Source organism: Misgurnus anguillicaudatus, chromosome 5, assembly GCF_027580225.2.
Source record: "Misgurnus anguillicaudatus chromosome 5, ASM2758022v2, whole genome shotgun sequence".
Classification (NCBI taxonomy): Eukaryota; Metazoa; Chordata; class Actinopteri; order Cypriniformes; family Cobitidae; genus Misgurnus; species Misgurnus anguillicaudatus.
In genome coordinates this window covers 11,090,794-11,104,850 of record NC_073341.2, presented here as the reverse complement: position 1 = coordinate 11,104,850, position 14,057 = coordinate 11,090,794, and the positions used below count along the sequence as shown (strand labels likewise).

General features: G+C 39.2%; 1 long non-coding RNA gene across 1 annotated transcript; it reads left to right on the top strand.

Annotated features, from left to right (window-relative positions):
* Positions 1 to 305: 305 nt before the first annotated feature.
* Positions 306 to 2,280, top strand: LOC141363908 (uncharacterized). Its single transcript, XR_012369554.1, has 2 exons — positions 306 to 1,546; positions 1,982 to 2,280. It is a non-coding gene; the product is annotated as an uncharacterized lncRNA (long non-coding RNA).
* The last annotated feature ends 11,777 nt before the right edge of the window (positions 2,281 to 14,057 follow it).

The following is a 14,057-nucleotide window of genomic DNA, read 5'->3' as shown; positions in this document are numbered from 1 at the left end:
ATGAGATGATTATTTAATCATTGTTACAGCCCTAGTTATGAATATTATGCCGTATTTTAATTTGAGGGTCGAATTGAAATATACATCGCTGCTTGCGCCGTCAATCGTTAGCATAAGAGCGGCTAAAGCTAATGCATATAGAGGGAATGCATTGACCTCACATTTCCACGTGACCACGCGAGAGCTCGCCCGGTTGAGTGGCAAAACGTGCAACAAAATGGCTGGTTTTCATAGGGGCTGCTGTGAAAATGCCAGTAAAACTGACTATTATCAGCTTAAATTAAATTTAGTTGGACTTGATAGCAGAGGTGGACAATACTTAGTTACATTAGTTACATTTTCCAAGCATCTGTGCTTTATTAGGATGTTTGTATTGGGAAAATGTTTTATTTCACTACATTCTAAAGCATAGAATCATAATGTGTATTCATTAATATTGCATATCAAAATTTATTTAATTCCTAATTACATTAAAATTGTGTACTTTTACTTAAGTAAAAGTACTTTAATGTACTTAAACTTCTTAACACGCACCGGCTCGGCGGCGGGCCCTAGGAGGGCGTTTTTACGTGTTTTTGTACTTTGTTTAACATCAAATATTCAATCAACAATCATAAACTTTGCATTATTTGAAAGTTTAAACACTCTAAATTCATGTTCTGAGCTTATTTTTGCAATCAATACACTTGTGTGGAAAGGGTTAAATGAAATGCAGACGGAATGCATATAAAAATGGTTGTGGGTACTCACATATCTTGCCAAATGGTTCTGATAATTTCTGACAATTCCCAAAAACTTCAACGTACTTGCAACATAAGGGTCCACTCTTCAAAAAGCATCCCACGTTTTATCCAAAACAACGAAAAATGGTGAAAAATCCAGCAATATCCTCCTTTGTTTACATCCGCGCGTCCGCTAAGTATGATCGATCATGTTTATTTTCTATCAAATATCGCTTTTTATCAGTGAAAATCTATCTCTTCCTGCTTCGTTAGACTGTTCCGATAAATATCCCGCCCTATTTTTCTGTTTTGTCCAATCAGAAAAGGTTTGACAACTCAAAATGTCATGCGAGCAATGATTTGCCTAGCTAGATGTCCTTCAGCTCACCATAGGCTTTTGACTGGATTACGCCAAAACAAAGCCAGCCAATGCATAGCCAGCAAAGCTTTGATTGACAGAGGTTGTAACCAATCATGAAACGATTACAAGGATTCAACTTGCGTCATTAAAGTGTACTCCTGCGCAAATCTACAGAAGCGCACTGAGAGAAATGCCCACGCCCCCTCCGTGCGCGTTTGTTTGTTAGGGTAGCATAGCAGCCAGCTAGGCTCTCCGGAGCCGCTGAGAACCTCTCCAAAGGTTAGAAATATCATCTCCATCGTGGATCATCGCCTGCAGATGACTTTTTTGTTTTGAGAGTGGTTTGGAGAAGCTGATAAAGAGCACGACCGCGGAGCAACAATGCAAGACTGGATATAAACAAACCACGTCGTGGAGGAGAGATGGACCGGACTATGAGCTCAGCAGCGCTCGCTTGGATAATGTAAGTTTGGATTCTTTTGTTCATTATTTATTTAACGTTACATTTCTTGTTTCTTGTTAGCTGTTTTGATTATAAAGTAACATTGGAGATGACTAAGATACGAGTTTTACATGGTTTCATTTTTCTATGACATGTTATATAAATGCATCATATTTTTAGCTATATGAATCCAATGCACAGAATATACAAACTAAAAACTAGAAAATAAGATATGTGGTGGAAAATGAGTATTACCAGCTGAGAAATATAGGTTATTTGGCAAACATAAGACTGTAATTATAAATAAATATATTCATGTAATGTGTGTGTGTTTGTGTATATGTATTATGTATGTTCGTGTATATTACATCATAGTTTCTCATACAAATAGTTGTATGTCTCTAACTTTTGACTCAAACTAAAATCCTCTCTTGCTTTGTGTGTGTGTTGTAACAGGGCTTCAGCCTGACACAGAAGAGGACTGGAATCTGGAGTGCATTCATGAGCGACCACATTCAAAATAACAAGTATTTTGTTATAATGTGCAAATGTTTTTTTCTGAAATAGTTTTTTCTATGTGCTTTGGTGGGCAGAGAAGTTCTGAATTGATATACATCATGTAATATGTAGTCCTGACTCATTTTCTTTTGATAATCATGTCATTTTGTTATCATGTGCATATTTGGAGTTTCCAAGTGCACTTTTTCTGAAAGGACGCCTGGACTTTTTTGAAATAAAAGCTCACAGAAACAACATTTTTTGGAGTATCAGTCTCAAATTTGAATCACAGCATGGTCAGACATTCAGTTCACATATATGGTGTCCCCAGGTGTCTCACATGACCATTTCATACCTTTTTTGCTAAGTGAATGTTATTTAAAGAAAAACGGAAGTCATTTAATGTATATTTTACCTTGTTTTACTCTGTTTCTTTACTACTCTGAGTTGTTATGACTATTAGGCAACAATATGTCAAGTTTCAAACAAGACCAGAATTATGAATATAGACCATAGGGTTTAAGAGCTGCAGATGTTTTAGTTTGGAAGTGCTAGCTAACAGGTTAAAATTAAATGTAAAACAAACACGTGTATTTATGAAATGGTTATTGTGGGGAGTCCGAAACGTGACTCTAGACGAAACAAACTGTGATTGGTTGTTTGACATGTCGGTCAAACAACTCGTGGGCGGGCTTTGTCCAGAAAAAGCAGCGAGAAACACCAGACCTTGAGTATTGAAGTTCTGGCTACGCGAGACTAATGCTGCGTCCGAAACCGCCTACTACATACTAGTGCTGTGTTCAAAATATCGATACGACGATACATCGTCATGGACGCCTGACGATGCGCGCATCGATACAGCACCTTCCGTATCGATTCGGATGCACTTTTGAAAATAACGTGACGAATCACTGTTGATCCGTGATCCATATGGAAAGAACGCATGTGTCCCGTTGAGTACGTAGAGTTAAAGGTAGCGGGGTATACTTTCACTTTGCGGGTCTGTCTCGCTGGTGCACGTGTCTGCATAGTGAGCCGCGTACTCGCGCTCTCTCTCTCCCGCGCATGCACGTATTTAAAATCAATGAGTTCAGTATGAAAACGCTGATGTCTTAGCCTATACTACTGCAAAGGGCTTTATTAGACACTCTCTTATAAAACAGTACTAATGCATTAGAGAACAAAGATTCGCATGTCAAAAGTGTACGTCTAGAGAAGAGATACAGAGCTACTTCAAACTATAGCTGTCACATTAATAATCTGATTTCTACTAAATAGTATTAACTCTGACTGCATGCCTATAGATAAATTCATAGATATAGAATTATTAAGTTAGAGACAAATATAATGCCTAGAGTAAGGCACTATCTTTGTAAAACTGCTTTTAAAAAAACATAAGTACTAACTCTGGGATTTTAAGCATTTCTATGTTACCCCAAAAGCTAATTAATGAATGGCAAAAACACAACTGTTACAACACTGCTTATTCAATGTACAATAAACAGATAATAATAATAATAATAATAATGTTACTAAATTCTGAACAAAAAAATGTAATTCAAAAAAGTCTTGTATCGTGACGTGCATCGTATCGGGACCCTTGTATCGGGATACGTATCGTATCGGGAAATTGTTGGCGATACACAGCCCTACTACATACTATATAGTACGCGAAAAGCAGTAGGCGAGGCGAGTAGTATGTCCGAATACATAGTATTCGAAAAACAGTATGCGAAAAGTACCCGGATGACCTACTACTTCCGGTTAGATTTTGCAGTGTGCATACGATGGACGCTTCACTATCCCATGATCCCCCGGACGAGGAGTTATCCAACGAAGAAGAAGAGGCACGCGGCTGTTTTCGCGCTGAAATGACATGACGTGATGACGACGTATGTCACGTGATAGCAACATGGCGGATGTAGTACGTCCGAATCTCATTCATACTACCAGGATTCATACTATTGAGAGTGAGGAGCTGTCGTCATGGTACCGAGCCCCTCCCCCTTTCCGCCATGTTGGCAGGATTCCGGCGGCAGAACATGATTGTTTACGTGTGTTCTTAGCTCCGTAGTAGAGTAGTTTTTCGCAATTCTACACTGCTTTACCATGCCTCGCAGTTACTGCTGCGTTAAAAACTGCTCCAGTACCTCACATGATACATATGGAAAACATACGAGCAATGGAAAACAGTTTTTTAGGTTACCGAAATGAAGACACCGTTATGCATAACAAAGACATCTCAAGCAGGGAGCTACACTGCGACCAAAATGGTCGCATATGCGTCCTTTTGAACTGCCGTTGCGACCCTAATTTTTAATGGGTCGCAAATGTGCTACCTAATGTTTTAGACAATATGCTATGATTTACTATGAGCATTTATTAAAACAGAAATGTGAATTTTAAGAATACGTTTTATAACGTGCTCTGAGCCATCAACACGTTGGCTTCATTTTGTGTGAAAGCACGTCGTGTCTCTCCCTATCAGTGTGCGTTTGCGTGCTCAGCTGTTTCTCAATGAATTAGGTGCGACGCAAGCGCAGTGTCTTCCATGTTTGTGAACTTGAGCAGAGGTCTTTCTTCACTGAGGACGCGGGACCCGTATGGTTCCGGGTTTATATTTTAAATGGTCTGTCGGGTCCGGTTAGGTCCTAGTTTAATTACTTTGGGTCCCAAGTCTGATTAAGTTGTGTTTATAACCCGAGTCGATCGGAAAACGGCCATGAGCGCTACCGCGCTAAAGCTCGAGTGCAGTTTTAGCGTGCCTCCGGTTTCTATGGCGATGCTTCTTGTTACGACCACGCGCTGCATTTAAATAATCTTATTATTAATAAACCACATCTTTTCTAAAACCATATCCATATATAGTTTGGACAGAGATTGTAGCAAAAAGCAATCCTAACGTCAAGCCAATTGCACTGAACGAGCAAAGCAATGTAAAGTCTGTCACCGGGAAAGCAAGTAGACTTTCAAATCTGAAATAATGAGTGGATTAAGCTTTTTAAATCGGCAATAGAGAAATAGAAAGATAGAGCAGAAGCCGTAAAAGTGCCTATCTAATAGAAATTATTACCATTATAACATCAGTCATAACATCAGTCACATTTATAATATATAGACCTGCACTGTCTATTAATATACATAGTATTGTATTATATTGAGTTTTATAAAAGGGGTCTAATTGCTTCATATATCAGTGCAAAAACAGTAAGTGTTTTCGTGGTGCTTTGACAAACAGTGTCAGCTTTGTTAATGGCAAAGAAAGTTTGGGGTGGTTAGATTGATGAAATATAATGTGAAATTAATATTAATTTTCAATAAATCAAAGTATTGTGTTGTGTCACACATTATTAGTTCTACGTCACATGTATAGTAGACCATTATTTGTCAGTGGGTAATAATTGCCCTTTTCACCGGCTACCACCACCAAGTAAATTTCAGATCTGTGGGAAACACTGCAACATTTAAGAAAACAAGAAAGCATGTGGTTTAAAAGATGGCAAGTAAAATAAAAAGCATATCTGTATGCAATACAGTTTCATTATTGTTCATTATTATCCAGAGCGCCTTAATATAACTTGAAAAAAATATGTGCGACCAAATCATATTTTGCGCCAGTAACTGAAAAAGTTGGTAGCGCAAGTGCCACCAGTGGAAAAGGTTAGTGTAGTTCCCTGATCTCAAGCAATGGCATATTTGCATTAAAACTTTCATAATTGAACGAACGACACTTGCAATTGTCATAAACATGCATAAAACATCCTTTATATTCATGACATGTGTCATGTCATAAATAATTATGAAGGTTTTATGTCAGTCTTATGCACACCCCTTCAAGTAAAGTGTTACCCACACTGTTAATGGCTTTAATCTTTAATCATTTACCTCTTCCAATCACACATATAACGACCATAGGCACTTTGCAGCCCCCAACACAAAAACCTGGTAAAGTTACAACAGTGGCATTGGGGGCTCAAATCAAATTACAACTAAATACCTAAATATTCTACATCACAACATGTTGGAAACGTTTGTGTACATTGGACATCTCGTGTTTAGAAACCGTCGCAGTTAATTACTTTGTCATTTTGGTCAAGAAGTGTCGGCTAAATGCAATGTAATTACAATACACAAACGCGTGTGAAGAAACTTAAGTTACCTTTGCCAGTACAACGCTGTTTGTGAGCTTGTTCCTGTAAGGTCCCTTTCTTTCGCCTTATCTTTTTGCATTGCTTTATTCCTTTTTCTTTATCGTACTTGTAGATCGTCTCTGTCCTGCCAAAATAATAAATTAAGAGCTTTGGAAGTCGCGCCTCTGTGAAGTTGCCTCTGGCAACCGACAGCGTCTCCTACCATCATGGCCGACCGGCCCAAACTCCGCCCAAATCGGCACGTGACTCCTCGCTCTCAATACGGTGCCTGCTGTTTTGGTGCCGGGTGGGTGGGTACTTCATCTAATTCAGGACCTACTACAGTATGCGGTTTCGGACGCAGCCTAAAGGGCTGGTTATACTCGCGCTTTGGTCCGCAACGCAAGCCTCCGCGGATCGCGCGCGCGTCTCACCAAACGGACGAGGCGTTTATAGTTAACGCGCTCGCCGTTGCACTATTTTTTTAAAATAAACAACCCTAGTGCTTTTAACATTAGAGTTTGATATATATAAATATGAGAACATGAATAAAACAACAATCTTTTAAATATGCCTTTATTAAACATTATCATTTCATTAACGTTTTTACTAAACAAACAGTACAGACATCTTAAGGTTTATATTTTATTCCTCATCCAGTGGTTCATTCAATACAAATATAAGCCAAACATTCTGATTCATGTAAAATAATTCGTGTTTTAAACTGCAAAGTTTCCATACTTTACTTCCAGAGTGTCAGATAAATATATACATTGTTTTGGATTTATCAAAGAGATACGTCACAGGCTTGCCCGCTCGGACAGAATCGCCTCGAGTTCGGTCATTTTCGGATGCGGAGCCGCGCGGAAAGTTACAAAAAATGCCGTGCACAGCGCCACGCGAAATGGGGTCTCGCGCACCCAACGCGCGCGACCGCCCACTCCGCGTTGACGTCATTTTTGCCGCACGCACCAACGCGCTCTTGCGGACGCGGCGACTATAAACTAGGCTTAAGGCCCGGGTATACTTTTTTTCCGCGTCCGGCTCGCGCGCGCACGCGGCCGCGCAGCTTTCCGAGTATAGTCCCCGCGGCTACACGCGGACGGCCGCGTTCGACACTATACGCAATACAAATGATTTCTTATTCAAATTATTAGTCTAACAGGCTGTCAGGGCAGCACTGATTTGGAGACATTTACAGTACATCAAAACATTAAAGATAGGTGAAGAAAAGTAACTTATCCACCATTGCAAACACAGTTTAGAACAAACAACAAGACAACAAAGTCAGGAATCAAACAAACATGCTCCACAGCTTTCTGTTCTTGGAAGAAGTAAAAGTTAAAGAAGAAAAACGATAGTGTGTGTGCAAATGCTGTCTATTTCCTTTGTATAATTGTTTATAGTGGAGTGTCCTGTCTAAATATTTTCACGCGCATGCGCTGTCGTACGCGGACTGTACGCGCACTGTCCGCGCGGTCTCAAATTTTGGGCTGCACGCGGACGGTCCGCGCGGCCGGCCGCGGACCCTCCTGATGACGAAAATGACGTCATGCGGACGGCGCGCATACGCGGACGTCCCTAGTATACTTTCGGCTTTAAGGGCTGGTTATACTCGCGCTTTGGTCTGCAACGCAAGCCTCCGCGGATCGCGCGCGCGTCTCACCAAACGGACGAGGCGTTTATAGTTAACGCGCTCGCCGTTGCACTATTTTTTTAACCACCAGGCGGGGACGCGAGCAATAAAGTCAAAAACAAACACAAAGAATAGGATAGAAGAAGTCGTCCGCTGGAACAACCCTACTGCTTTTAACATTAGAGTTTGATATATATAAATATGAGAACATGAATAAAACAACAATCTTTTAAATATGTCTTTATTAAACATTATCATTTCATTAACGTTTTTATTAAACAAACAGTACAGACATCTTAAGGTTTATATTTTATTCCTCATCCAGTGGTTCATTCAATACAAATATAAGCCAAAGATTCTGATTCATGTAAAATAATTCGTGTTTTAAACTGCAAAGTTTCCATACTTTACTTCCAGAGTGTCAGATAAATATATACATTGTTTTGCTTGGATTTATCAAAGAGATACGTCACAGGCTTGCCTGCTCGGACAGAATCGCCTCGAGTTCGGTCATTTTCGGATGCGGAGCCGCGCGGAAAGTTACAAAAAATGCCGTGCACAGCGCCACGCGAAATGGGGTCTCGCGCACCCAACGCGCGCGACCGCCCACTCCGCGTTGACGTCATTTTTGCCGCGCGCACCAACGCGCTCTTGCGGACGCGGCGACCATAAACTAGGCTTTAACCTTCGGCTTACCGCAGCCTTGCGAATCACTCTCTAAGACGACTCGTAACTCCCGAGTCATATTGAAGATTTGTTCAAACTGAACGAATCGGTAATGAACAACCAATCACTAAAAAAATGACGGCTTAGGCCCTGTCCCAAATGGCGCACTTCATGTGGACTTTCGGTCTCGTGGCCTTAAATTGCGCGTTCTCGCTTAGTCTACGAGTCCGTAGGGTGTCCCATCTGTAATTTTTACGCTTTGAAGTGTGCTCATCAGCGCCTCCTTTGCCCCCTTGATGCGGTCTTCAGCGAAGCCCGCACTGCAGCAGGCTTCGCGCACTTTGCCAACCCAGAAGTCCTTGCGAAAGGGCAATCAGACCAATCAGACGACGGAAGGGAGGAGTTCACACTGACGGGCAACTTCTCTACCTATTTCCGGTGTGATGCTCGAGTCTGTCCCAAAATACGACTCCGATGCACCCACGTGGACTCGCATCAAGGGTCCCTAAAGTCTGGACTACGTGATGTCATCAAAGTGTGGACTCTGAGGAGGACCACAAGTCCGGAGTGTGCCATTTGGGACAGGGCGTAACTTGCCCGTGTTTTTCGACGTGCGGCCCACCGCAATCTAAAATCCGCCAACGTTACACACTTGTGGGCGTGCAAACTAACTGTTATTTGTTTTTAACGTGAAATAACAACTTTTACCTCACAACAGGTCACCCAGGCTACACCTGTTATAAATGCTCTTAGCATAAATAATCTGTGAGATACAAATTATAAGGTGACAAAATCTAAAATTTTAAATAAAAGTAATTGAGATTAGCTATCACTTGACCGTAACGTTAACTTAATGAGCACTTACCGTTTCTTGTGATGTTGTCACAGATGAAGTGTTTTCGTATCCGCTATTAACTTTCCGCTAATGACCACCAAATGCAGATTTTCTCACTCTATTATCACAATAAAAAAATGCACACGATAAATCGACTGTGTTGCAGTCATTTAGTGAAAGACATTTATTCAAATAAAATATACATTTATCAACCACCTCGAACATAACTGTTACCTGACTGAACCACCTCAAATAATCCGCACAAAATGGCGATCGGAACAACTGTGCAGCCAAGCAAAAACTGACATGGCGTCAAAATATCGCGAGAACTATTTGAAATCAGACTTCTCGAATTGCTCTCGCGCTATTGTGACGTCATTCACTTCGCAGTTCTTACAGCACCGCATGAAGTCGAAGTGTCACTATCAGATTTTGGGCGGAAACATTAGAAATTAGAAATAAAAACGGGCTTATTTAAAGATGACCAAAACCTTACAACATCATCTACCTTTTCTTAGCTTTGGGGCAATTTATCGGCGTGGAAAATTAAAGTGTGTTTTTACATACCGGGTCACAAATGTTACTGTAATGAAATGCTCTAGCTAAAATAATCAGTGTGATATAAATTATAAGGTGATACAATTTAAATAATGGCAATTAACAAATCTAACACTTTATATTCAGTAAGAAAATAAATTATTGGCACTTACCTTTTCTAGACGTGTGCTGTCTGCTCGAAGAGCTTTTTGTGTCTTTGTGCGCATGCGCGAAGCGTCCGCAAATGGCAATCAGATAAACAGTGTTGCACAGAAACATAACCAGGAGTTGACCAGTGATCAGTTCTTAATATTTTAATGAGTGCTACTTTTCATATAAGATTCTTAAATTCAAATAATATCAAGACTTGTGTTTATTTAATTAATTGTTAATTAATTATTCAAATGCAATAAATATGTTTTTATTTGGTCTTTTGTAATTGTTTTGACAATAAATAAATTCACTAATTATTAACATTCACTAAACTGACTTAAATTTTCGTTGTTATAAAAGATTCAATGAGCAATTAATTAGGTAATTTGGCTCCACCTACTGGAGATTGTAGTTTCGTATTGAAATATTTTTGTATCATACTTCTGTATACTTTAATATAGCAGTGGTGTTCTAAATATGTTCTAAGATGGTCTAACATTGTTCCAAGAACGTTTCCTCTCGTCATTATGAGAACATTTATCAAGTATGAATAACGTCATAAGGAACTCCAAGAACATTGTTCTGGGAACGTTTTCTCTCATCATTGTGAGAACATTCATATTGAATAACATCACAAGGACGTTCCGAGAACATTGTTCTAAGAACGTTTTCCCTCAACGTTCCAAGAACGTAAATTAATTACTAATAACGTTATGAGAATGTTACAAAAACATTATTTAAAGAACGTTTTGTCCTAACCCACTAAACACAGGACGTCGAATAGACGTGCAGATCGTGTCTATATTGGGTCCGTCGGTCCATGACCAATTCTGGACATCTATTCGACGTCCAAACTAGGTCCACTATTTGGACATCCAACCATGACCCTACTTGTACGTCATATTTACAGGCAACATTTGACGTTTAAACTGGGTAATTTTTTGGACGTCATATTTAGGCTACGGGCAACATTTGACGTTTGAACTGGGTCATTTTTTGGAGGTCATTTGGACGTCTATGACAGGCCTATGTCTATATTACATGATTAGGCCTATAAAAAAATTTTTATTTACAAATATCAGCATTGTTGTACCAACATGATTAATACTTGAATAGTCTATATTATTTTATACAGTACTGTGTTTTCTGCTTTCTTTATTTATATACAAATTCATTTAAATGTACAATTAAAAATCTGTAATTAAATGCGTAGTTCGTTATATTAAAATATATGACCATACTAACAATTGAACATGAAAATATTGGCTGTGTGGCTGAGTGGTTAGCGAGACTGGCTTGTAATCAGAGATCGGTGGTTCAAAACCCACGGTCGACAGGAAATAACTGAAGCGTTTGGTGTTCCAATGGATGGGTGAAGTGCAGAGACAATCATTTCTTTTCGCTTTTTTCATGTCTTTTTTCCTTACACGGAGGTCCTACGGATGTAAACATTTAGACGTGCAGAAGACGTCGCAAAAAAGACGTCGCCTGGCGTTACAAAACAACCCCTTTTATGAACCGAATTTGGACGTCCAAAAATTACATGAAAAAGACGTCATTCTGACGTCACTTTGCGCAGTGGGAACATTTACACAACCTTTAAAGAACGTTAGCGAAAGTTGTGGGAACGTTCCCTGTTAGGTGGGTAGTAGGTACTGAATTAGATGAAGTACCTACTTACTTGGCGTTAAAACAGTAGGTACTGTATAGTATGAATCCTGGTAGTATGAATGAGATTCGGACGTACTACATCCGCCATGTTGTTACATCACATGACATACGTCGTCATCACGTTGTGTCATTTCAGCGTGAAAACAGCCGCATGCCCGCTTAGTCTACGAGTTCGTAGGGTGTCCCATCTGTCATTTTTGCGCTGTTGAAGTGCGCTCATCAGCGCCTCCTTTGCCCCCTTGATGCTGTCTTCAGCGAAGCTCGCACTGCAGCAGGCTTCATATACTTTACCAACGCTGAAGTCCTTGCGAAAGAGTAAGCAGACCAATCAGACGACAGAAGGGAGGAGCTCACACTGACGGGCAACTTCTCTACCTATTTCCGGTGTGACGCTCGAGTCTGTCCCAAAATACGACTCCGTTGCACCCACGTAGACTCGTATTAAAAGTCTGGACTACGTGATGCCATCAAAGTGTGGACCCTGAGGAGGACCACAAGTCCGGAGTGTGCCATTTGGGACAGTACCTTCGTTGGATAACTCCTCGTCCGGGGCATCATGGGATAGTGAAGCGTCCATCGTATGCACACTGCAAAATCTATCCGGAAGTAGTAGGTCATCCGGGTACTTTTCGCATACTGTTTTTCGAATACTATGTATTCGGACATACTACTCGCCTCGCCTACTGCTTTTCGTGTACTATATAGTATGTAGAAATAGTATATAGTATAAGAAATGGCAGGACATATGGGATATGGACAAAAGTGGAAGGAAATATTATAGTATACAGAAATGTGTTAATGCACAGGGTGTTAATAGACGGAATAGAAAAGAGGAGTCTGTTTTAACCAGACTGAGGTTTGACCATACAGGATTAAATAAAACATTATTTTTATTAGGTAAAACTAAATCAGAGGAATGTATAGAATGTGAAACTACAGAAAATGCAGAACATATATTGTTGCATTGTCGGAAATATAGAGAAGAGAGGATTTTATTAAAACAAAAGATAAGTCAGGCAGGAAGAAAATGGAATCTTGAAGGTGCTTTGGGAACAACAGGAGAAGGGATTAAAGATACTCAGGATTCTGTCGTGGAATATCTGAAGAATATAGGGATATATGATAGGATATAGGTTATTTATTTATTTAGTATTATTAATATTTTTTCCCCCTAAATTTTATTTGTATTATATATTAAATGTAAAGTAGATCATTTCCATGCTGCATACTCCGATACAGTAGGTGGCGGTATGCACCTGATAAGTCATGGTTGCAATCTGCCATAAAACGAAAAAGAAGAAGAAGAAGAAGAACACATCCATAGCCAACACCAAACACCACCCGTAGAAGAGATCGCCTCGAACGTAAAGCGTGCTTCCTGCTTTGGCATTCACGCTAATAGTGTATTTCTGATACAGGAGTGTTTGTTTCAACTACAGTATGTGTGAGAATAAAACGTTATTAAAATGCTATTGTTATCGTTTATAATTGTATTAACACAAACTACAATTATACAAATATGCAATTATATATTGTAGGCTATATTTCTGCATCTGTACGTGTGTAGATTAATCTAATGTGACAAAGTTGATCTTACATGTCAGTATAAATCCAAGCAATTTTGGAGAAAAATAAGAAAACAGCTGATGTCTATTAACCCTCATAAGCCCTTATTTTCCTGTATACGTTACAGTTCCCTGGGGGTAAAAATGACCCCAGAAATTAAAAGGGTGATTACAAAAAATATATACATTTTTAATGATAGTGAAGGATCCACCTTAGATCCTCACGTGCAGAATGTTTTTATTATTGTGTTTTTTTATCTTTAATCATTTATTTACATAATCATCATAACCATTTTATAATCATTAGTTATTATCCATTTAATTATTGTATTTGATTATTTAATATTATTTTATCATTATCAATTTCATTATTATTATTTTATTATAACATTATTGTTTATTAATTCATTTATTCATTATTGTTTTTATTCATTTATTATTATATTTCTGTATTTTATTATATCATTCATTAATTCATTGTATTTCTATATTTTATATGTTTCTTGGTGGTGGAGTTTCATAGAGCTGTTCTGTCTGTGTGTAAACAAGATAGATGAAGAGAATGTTAATGGAAGCTCAAGGTCTAAGGGATGATGCAGCTGAGCAATTTTGGATATAACCGTGCATGCTGTATTCCTGGGGTAGATGAGGTTTGAACATTGAGACATATGCAACTGAAACTAACTGTCCGTCAATAAAACTCTGTTCTATTTTATCATCTAGAACCTCCGTCTCATGACTCTGTTTACGACTCTGTTTATGCTCTCCTCTAGCAACGATTGATCAGCCTTATATCTGACAAATACTTTAACAAAGTAAACTTATGTTTTCTGACGTGATC